The sequence below is a fragment of the Vombatus ursinus genome, unplaced genomic scaffold, assembly GCF_900497805.2.
Source record: "Vombatus ursinus unplaced genomic scaffold, bare-nosed wombat genome assembly UNPS02014786.1, whole genome shotgun sequence".
Lineage (NCBI taxonomy): Eukaryota > Metazoa > Chordata > Mammalia > Diprotodontia > Vombatidae > Vombatus > Vombatus ursinus.
Window position 1 is genome coordinate 20,747,015 of NW_020954564.1, and position 10,171 is coordinate 20,757,185.

Sequence of the window (10,171 nt, forward strand, 5' to 3'; positions counted from 1 at the left end):
TCACTCCTCATTGGAGTCTATTTCTAGGCCTTATGTAAAGCCTTTTCAGCTTGTTAGGACCAGCCAGAACTTGGGCACCACTGGCACAACCCTGGAGAACCTGGGATCATAATGAGACACCAGAGGTGGATAGAAATGAAGGCAACTCTGTAACAAATTAGATGCAGCCAATTCTTAGTTACTTGTGCGTGGTTCATCTGTGGCATATTTTTCATCCCAGTCTGTTTCACCCAGGTCTCCACCATGGTCCTGGGCTCCCCTTCATATAACCTCATCATTCATAGACTGAGGCCAGTAGAAACAGGAGGGTGAATCAGCAGTAGGAGAAATGGTAGAAGGGGGAAGAGGAGGAAATAAGCATTTATGTAGTATCTACTATATACCAGACACTATGCTAATACATAAATATTATCTTATTTGATACTTACAACAACCATGTGAGGTACGTGCTGTTGTGATTCTCATTTTACAATTGAGGAAACTGAGATAAACAGAATTAAATTACTTACCCAGGGTCACACAGTTAGTGTATGAAGCCAGCAATTTGAACTCAGGTCTTCCTGACTCCAGGCCTAATGCTCTACTTCGCCACCTGGTTCCTTCTAGAATGTTCTCTAAAATCAAATAGAAATTAACTCTGGAACGAATGCTATGTCATTATAATGACTAAGCTTGGCACTGAATAAGGTATGAGAAATCACACCTTCCTTCTTTATCAGACTCAGTTGATTAGTTTTGCTGAATTGTTTTCTTTTTCTTTTATTCTTTTGGAAATAAAGAGGTAGCTGATTCACCCAAACCTACTGCACTTAAAGTAAATGATAAGATACCCAGTCAGTCAATTTCTCAATTTTACTGATGGACTTTTTAGACTAAGTATGAAAAGTCCTTTAAACAGGACTGATCACTGCACCCCATGAGGACCAATAACATCACAAGGGTGATGTCTTGACTTGCAAATGAATTGGATGCAAGTGAAGGAGAACTGTGCAAAGTCATTAGCCTCACTCTCTCCTCCCCAGTCATAGGAGTCCAGTGGCAAGACATAAGTCAAGACAACTGGCAATAACCCAGGATGCAATGGGAGACATTGGCCTTTTTAAGCTAAGATCTTTCCCAGGTCTCAGTTTATCTGAGGCAATACCCATTTAATGATTAAAGGCTAGGTTAGAATTGAGACAAAAGATGGCCTAGTTTGCCTTCCCAAAAGAATCAGTCTGGGAAGGGAAGACCCTCAGAGTTTGTGTCCAAGACAGAAAACAATTGATATTTGCACTCACTCTGAGCCATCAAAACCCCAACCATGAGCAAGTGAGGCTTGGGCTGGGACCTATTATTGGCCAATCAGTGAAAGCCAGAGTGATTTGGGTGGGACTCATTCAAAGAATTAGAGACAGCTGATCTGCCTTGAGAAGGAAATGCTTGGGGGAGAAGCCCCAAACTGGCTTTGGGCTAGTTTTCCATCCTGCCCCTTCCCTGCACTTTGCTTTGACCAGAAGAGGAACTTGGGAGCTTTAAAGGTTCCAAAGGATTTTGGGCTTCTCACTTTCCCATCAGAGTCCCTGGGTGAACTGATGGCAATGTCTTCATTGGGAAATAGAGTAGACACAGGTTCACAGTTCCACAAAGGAATCCAACAAAGAAACTACTAAGAGGGACTTCTTCCAGACAGAGCTGTAAATTAACTCTTTGCTACATGTGTTCTATAGGCTGTAGCCTACTTCCCCCTGGGCTCTATAGGTACTTATAGGTGAATCTGACATAAGCTTTTTTTTTGGGGGGGGGCAATGTTTTGTACCAACTGTTCTTACTGTATTATAACAAAAATACTCCTTTTTAAAGGCTACTTAAGGCTGATTAAATTGATTTTCAACTTCTGGAAATTTGACTCCTTCATGAAAATGGGAGTTGGGATAACGACCCTCAGAGCTCACGTGGACTACCATGATGCTTACCAGGGAAGGGAGAGGTAAACATTTGGAAACGGCCATGTTGTAAAAACAAACCAAAAAGAATCAATAAATTTTTTTTAAAAAAGAAACAAATTCTGGATCATGAACTGTTTGTAATTTCCATTTATATTAGCTGTGTGAATAACTGAGACTTGACTGAAAATAGAAAGGGATCTACCTAAGGAAGACTAGTAGGTAAACTGAACAGCAGAGACTCTTCGCCCTTAGTCTGCAGCAGACCCCAGGCACTGTTTGGGAGTAACACTGACCACCGAAAATTTTATCGAGATCTCTGTTTTACATTTTTCCCAAAGGAAGACGGTAACATGAAGGCAAACATTCTGATGTCTTCCAAACCTTCTTTGCAAGGAAGCCAAAAACTGTTGATTTCCTTGCTCTGCAGTTCAGGGATCTCCCATCCCAGGCCCTTTATTTGGGCCAATGTCCTGGGCCAGCCTCCTGTCTGCCTTCCTGGATGGGCACTTCTTAGAGCAAGAGTCTCTCCTGCCAAGAATGAACTTATAAACACAGAGTCTCTTTGAAGGATTTTACAGGGAAAACAATCAATAGAGGGAGAGAAGAAACTACAAGAGGTGCCACTCTGGCTGGGTGGCCAAACTTTGATGGACACATTTTGATTACACTAGCTTCTGCATGTGAGGCTAAAGTTAATGAGGTTAAAGTAATGAGGCTCACAAGGTAACTCATTGCCTTCCTTGTCCTATAGAATCATTTAGTTCAAACAAGCTTTGGGGAAATCACACATTTATTTCAAGATCTCTGAGATCAATATAGCTGTATAAATTTTGGGCTTTAGGGCAAATTTACTTAAAATTGTTCCATGATGAAAATGCCCGAGGCAGATGCTTTAGTTCATTCAGCTCTTTTGAAGAGAACTTCTTATCTTAATTCCATATGAAAGGATACATTTGCAGGACCCTGTCTACTCATGACACACAGAGAGAGCCCTTTCATGGATTCCCTAATGGAAGTAGGGATAGAAGACGGAGGATGAAGCAGGTCAAGAGATGAGATGGCCAGACTTAGAGGAACACCACTATCTCTTAATTGTTTGAAGGGCAATTCTCCATATTGTGGATTATTCCACAGTAGTGCATGTTTTCCTTTCCTCCTGCTTGCCCTGAGTCATTTTCCTGACTAATGACAGGAAAGGACAGGAAGAGGATGAATCTATAGCAGATTCTGTTGCTGCCTGATAGGCAGCTTGGAGGCTGAGACTAGTGGATGAAATGGAACCCAATTGGAGATTATCTTGTGAGTTTTAACAAATGAATGAATAAATTAATGAATGAAAAGCATTTATTAAGTGCTTACAATTTGTGCAAAGTACTGTTCTAAGTGCTGGGGAAACAAATGGGAAAATAAGACAGAACCTGCTCTCAAGGACCTTACTTTCTAAAGGAGAAGACAATCCAGATGGAGGGTTTCAGTTGCAAGTCAAATACAAAAATCTCTTGGTCCATAGGGTATGCTGGCAAAATACATGGTAATGTCTCTTCTTTGATGTTGTTTCCACCCACAAAATCATATCAGTTTCTGATATCAAACCATTTGACTGTGTCAAGGACTTTGGTGAAAAAGAACTATCTTTTCTGAGTTTTCCACACATGTGGCTATAGCACCTGCAGGAGTAGTAGCCAGGCTGCATCTCCACAGAGGTTGTGTCCTGCCTGGGGTAGTGGTTGAAAGCATTGGGTTAGAAGCATTGCTATTCCCAAGACTCTGGGGTTCAGGGCCCCTGGGTTGTCTTCATCAGGGAAGATGGTGGTCAAGATGGTGGTGGTGGCTTGATTTACCTGGCACATGTTGCCTCTTGTCTCTCCCTCAAAATGTCTTGTTCCTTCAGCTAAGCTGGTTTGTCTGTCTTGTGTGTGGCAGCTGGTAGGGATCACTTGGTCTTTTTCCACAGTAGTTGCTTTCCTGCATGATGGCTGTGGGGGCTGGGCAAGCAACCGGAGTGATTTAGACATTTCTAGGGCCCCCATGCTTATATGTCTGTGATTCTAGCACATCTTTATAATCATGATAGCAATTCATGTTTTTGTTTTTTAATTTTAATTTAATTTTAATTTTTATCAATTACCTATAAACAAAAAATTTTAATATTTAAAAAAATTTTTGAGTTCCAAATTCTCTCACTCCCTCCTTGTCCTTTCTTTTCCTTGAGAAGGCAAGAAATTTGATATAAATTATACATGTGCAGTCATACAAAACATTTCCATATTAGTCATGTTGCAAAAGAAAACACAGACCAAAAAAAGCAAGAATAATAAAGAAAATAAAAAGTATGCTTCAATTTGCATTCAGACTCCACCAGTTCTTCCTCTGGAGGTAGCATTTTTCATCATAAGTCCTTCAGAATTGTCTTGGATCATTGTCTTGCTGAGAATAGCTAAGTCATTCACAGTTGATCATTATACAGTATTGCTTTTACTAGGTACAATGTCTCCTGGTTCTATTTACTTCACTTTGCATCAGCTCATGTAAGTCTTTTCAGGTTTTTCTGAAAACATTCCTCTAGGCATTTTTTATAGCACAATAGTATTCCATCAAAATCATTTACCACAACTTGTTCAGTTATTCCCCAATTGGTGGGCACCCCATCAATTTCCAATTCTTGGTCACCACTAAAGGAGCTGCTACAAATATTGTTGTACAAATAGAATTCTATAGATGGAAAAACAGATTCAGAAAGTTTGCTGTTATAGTGATACCAAACTGCCTTCCAGTGTGTAACATTTGTCCTTTCTGTTACTCAAGGTTAGTTCTCAGACAACAACAGATAACATGGTGATAAGCACTCACCCTAAAATCAGAGGACCTCAGTTCATATCCTGACTCTACTACTTGTTTTCTGTGTGACCTTGGGTAAATCTTTTACCTTCTCTGGATTAGATGAGCTCTCAGATTCCTCCCAGCTCTGGGTCTGTATGATCCTATGACATTTCTGAAAACATTTGTACACTGTGGGATAGGCTCCCCACTCAGGCTTGGAGAAGAAGCTCAAGCTTGTTATCCAAAGGACCAGAGCACTGGAGAAATCCCATCCCATCTCTGTTCCCCATGGCCTGCTCTCCTGTAGATGCTATGGTCAATAGATCTTTTCTACTTTGAGTTTTCAGAATGAAAATTTTGCCTTGGTATCAGCCAAATTTTTAGTATCTCTCAGAAGCACTCTACCCACATTCTCATGTTTACCCTGTTCTGTCCCCATGAGCAAGCGTCTATAGTGCCCACCCTGTGAGCTCTGATGATTAAATATGAGCTTCTGCACTTTCTGTGCTTGTTATTTTAATATTATCATTAATATTCGTATCGTTATCTTGTGCCCCACCTCCTTGTAAAGCCCTTCTAGAAGCTTCAACCCTCTTGACTACATTTTGTATGGATTGTTGGTGCTGATAAAAAATGTAGGGAATTCTGGGGGTATCTGCCCTTTTTCATTCATTTCTTAACTAAAAAACTGGGGGAAATGAAGTGTGTCTGCTCCTACTGATATGTTTGGTATTGGTTGGACAGGCTAACAGGAGAGACTAAAGAAGATGAAGGAGGAGGGCTTTTGGGGGAAATAACAGTAGTGAGCTGGAGAGAAGAAAACAATTCAGGATACTGTTTGTGAGGAGACGGAATGGAAAAAAAAAGGATGGTTTGCCAGCTTCACCTGAGGAACTGTTAGAGTGAGAGAAAGAGATGTCACCTGCCTCCACTTTCAGGGGAAGGGTGTGGTCAGAGAGTAAGGGGCTTCAACAGAACTGGTGGGATAGGGGCCTCTGCCAAATAAGCTCTCATATTTGGGACTGTAAGTGAATGAGAATTCACTTGCATCTTTGAAACTAATGACTACTCATCTGAAGATTTCTATTTCATTTCTCTCATTTTAATAAAAATTTCCCTTTGGAATATTGTGAAGGCTATACTTATAAGTGGGGAATCATGTTTCATGTATCAGTGGGTATCTTGCCTACATCTTTCCAGGTTTCTGAAATAAGGGCTACAAGATAAGAGTAAGAAAATTCCTCTGAGAATACATCGGCCTTTTGTATCATGAAAGATTCTCTAACATAATGGTATAAAAATAAAAAAAATAATAATAATAATGATAATAACAGTAATAATAATGTCCCAGCGATGCTTTCAGTGAGTCAGTTGAAGATGAACTTACATCCCAATACTCATTCAATTCTAAAAAGGAATCATTTTCTCAACCTGTGTAATAGTCTGCAGAATATTAAACATAAAGAGGTAATAATATAGCAACTTATCCTTAGACTGATTCTTTCTGAACCTCATTGAGAAAAATGAAAAGAATGAGATAATAATAATAATGATACCTCACAATTTTTTATCTTGTAAAGCACTTTCCTCACAATAGTCCCAGAGGCAGGTGGTGCAAATATTATTATCCCCATTCGATAGATAAGGAAATTGAGGATATGCATGTTGGAACTTAATCACTGTCTGTTTTGTGTTGATCTACCATCGTTTCATGGCCATTTTCCTCCCCAAAAGACAAGAAGAACATTGGCTCTCCTCAGTGCCTGGCACACAGTAGGGCAGATAAGAATGCAGCTGTGATTGAGGGGCGCTGGGAGGCTTGCCCCACAGTTCCTGCTCAGACACAAGGGAAATAGACGAGGCCTGGAGCCCTGACCTCCCATCTGTCCTCACGCAGCACCAGCACACCGAGAGCCTGCTCCACTGTTTAGCATGTGGGGCAATAGCAGTGATTCATGTGTCTGGGAAAATAGAAGTTCCCACTGAGACATTTGGTTGTCTGAGCATGGCACTGAATGAAGAGGGGGCTCAGCCTCTAAAGCTTCCTCTTCTAAAGGAGTTTGAAGAGGCACAGCGTAGCTGGGCAGGCCAGCGATCAGATCCCTTCTCCCTCGGATGGAGGAATTCCCTTTGGTGTTTAGCTGAAGGGCAGGCAGGCAGGCAGGGCCACAGTGACTGACGGAGCTGAACTGAGACTCTGACCATGGCTTTTCAAAGAGTGGATGGCTCCAACCTAGTGGAGGAGCTACCTAAATGCTCACTATAAATGCTAGCTATAAAGGAGCAGCAAGAGCTATTCCAGCCAGGCAGCATGGATCCCATCACCCCAGGGCTAGAGTTAAATATTCCAGGAGTCTGAATTCAACTGTCTTCAGCAGCTTCCACTTCCCTGCCCCATTTTTTGGTTAATCATAAATCGTAGGCTAAGGGGAGCACAACCTGAGAGAAAGTTGGAATCAATTAACCAATCAATCAATCAATCAACAACCTGTTATTAAGTGCTGGGTATGGTGCTAATGAATTTAGAGACTATGTGGTCCAGGGTTCTTAACCAGGGGCCCACAGTCCATAAATTTAGATGGGGAAAAATTACATGTTTATTTTCACTAACCTCTACCTGGAATTTAGCACCTGGCACATAGTAGATGCTTAATAAATATTCATTGAATTGAATTATGAGTATGATCAACAAACAATTATTCTGAGAAGAGACCCATAGGCTTTACCAGACTGCCAAAGGGGTCCTTGACACAAAGAAGGGTAAGAACCTCTGATCTAGTCAAACCTAACTCCTCATTTTACAAAGGGGGAAACTGGGCGAGAGAAAGAGGCTTATCACCTAGCCGGGTCACCTAGACAGACAATGCCAGAGTCAGGTCTCCTCAGTCTCTAACTAATGGTCTTTCCTTTTCATCCCTCCCGACCCCATCTTACAGGCAATAGAATCCCCAGAGCCCAGGAAGCACTATGGGAGACAGACCTTGAGCTCACAGCAAAGTGAAATAAGCCTGGCTAGGGAAATGTTGCAGAAAAGGCTGACATCCTCTTGCTTTGGTGGATATTCCCAATGCCTCTGACCTTGGGAGTTAGAAACTTAAAAAGACAGAACTCTGCTACTTGGCTTTTTCTAACTTCTTTGATTCATACACACCTATCCAAACTTTCTAAAATCAATCTTTTCCCCCATTGCCTCCATGGCCCTTAAGCAGCATTCATTGCAAGGGTCTGACCTCTGGGTCAGCAATCTGCTCAGCAATCTGCTCCAAGCCCCAAACCTCCCCCTCCTCCAGCCAAGCACGTGCACCCTCTGGCCCCAGCCCTGGCTTGCCCGCAGGGATTTTAGCTCTGAGCGGGATGGGTCGTTCCCGTCTTCCCTTCCGGGGATGAGGGGATTGACACAGATGCCTAATCCTAATCCCAACACGTCGGGCCCTCTACTGGGGAGGCAGGACTGAAAGTGGGCCTTGCCAGTAAGGGAAGACCCAGCTTCCTGGGGATAAGCAAGACTTGCAGATGCTGCCACCTTCAAAGATTTGATTCATGCTGGACTCTTAGTCTCCCCTAGAATTAATGAGCACCTAAAGCTAGCTGTCAGTTAGCTTCATTTGTACATGTTTTATGTCCAAAAAGTAAAGGAAATGTCAGTGATTTAGTTGGGGAAAAAGGTTTTAATTCTTCCAAGGAGGAGAATTAAAAACCTATTCTGCTCACCCTGTCTAATAAAAGGGTGTCTGGGCAGAGAGTCAAGTCGCCTCAGCTGAGGAGGGACGGAAGCCAAAGAAGAAGGAGAGAAGGAACTTTTTTGGAGGAGAGGGGCCTCTGAGGTTAGTGGGGCCTGTCACCTGTAAGGGTGCTGAGTCATATTTTGTGCCTTGTGCCCCTTGGAGCTCTGACTTATGTAATCTATTCCCTTCCCCTCTCATCCTGTTTTGTTCTGTCTGAGCTCTGGTCTGTCCTGAATGTCCTTGTCTTATGATGTAGATCTGGAGAAGTTACCTATGGACAAATCATGGTCTGATTAGAGGTTAGGAAGAATCCTGAACTGGGAGTAAGAAAGCCTGAATTCTAGTGCTCATTCTGCCACCAACGACCTATATGACCCTGAGCAAGTCTTTTTCAGCCTGGGCCTCAGTTTCCCTATCTGTAATATGAAGGGGTTTGACAAGATGATCCCTAAGGACTGACCTACCTTTGATGCCCTAAGACCCTATGATTCAGAGTTACTGGGTTTCTCAGGAAAACTCCCAAGCAGGGCTTATTCTCCTGAAACCTGAAGAATTAGAGGAAGGGAAGAGAAGATGTAGCCTTGCCAACAGGAACATTTTCTGTTAGTGGCCAGAAAAGCTGGGAGGCTCCCTCTGCCCTGCTTTAGGGCTCTTTTCCCCTAGGACACACTGCTTTTTTATATGACCCAGCTATTTGGCTCAGTAGAAAGAACTTCTGCTTTCAGGTTGGTGCTTTCTCATACAAATTTTTGTCTCCTCCAGAGGGTGCTTGGGAGGGGAGGGGTATGGTGATAAATATTTACCTCTCTCATGATATTTTTTGTTTCCTGGATGTTATTTTATTGTATATTTATTTATTTATTTTTAAAACACAGAGACTTTTTTTTTTTCAGTTGCAAATTCTCTTCTCCCTCCCTCCCTCCACCCAATGAGAAGGCAAGGAAAACAAAACCTATTACATAAATGAATAGTCGTGCAAAACAAATTTCTTCATTAGTGATATCCCCCCACTCCCCCCCAATAAAAGACAAGAAAAAGAAAAAATGCTTCAGGCTGCACTCCATTAGTTATCTATTTGGAGGTAACTAGTATGTTTTATCATGAGTCCTTTGGAATGTGGTAAGTCATTGGGTTGATTGGAGTTACTGAGTCTTTCACAATTCATTCTCTACAATATTGCTATTACTGTGTAGATTGTTCTCCTCTGATTACTTCATTTTGCATCAGTTCATATAAGTATTCCCAAATTTTTCTGTGCTTTCCCTTTTACCATTTCTTTCAACACAACAGTATTCCATCACATTCATATACCACAATTTGTTTATCCATTCCCCAATTGATGGTCATCCCCTTAGTTTCAATTCTTTGCCACCACAAAGAAAACCGTTATAAATATTTTTGTACATATGGGTTGTTTTTTAATTTGATCTCTTTGGGGCATAGCCCTAGTAGCCAAAGGGTATGTACAGATTAATACTTTCAGGCCATAGTTCCAAATTGCTTTTCAGAATGGTAGGATTAGTTCACAGCTCTACCAATAGTGTGTTAGTGTGCCGGCTTTCCCAAAATACCCTTCAGCTTTTGTCATTTTCCATTTCTGTCATCTTAGTCAATCTGATGGGTGGGAAGTGGTACCTCAGAATTGTTTTAATTTGTATTTTTCTAATTATTAGTGATTTAGAGCATTTTTGTCCTATG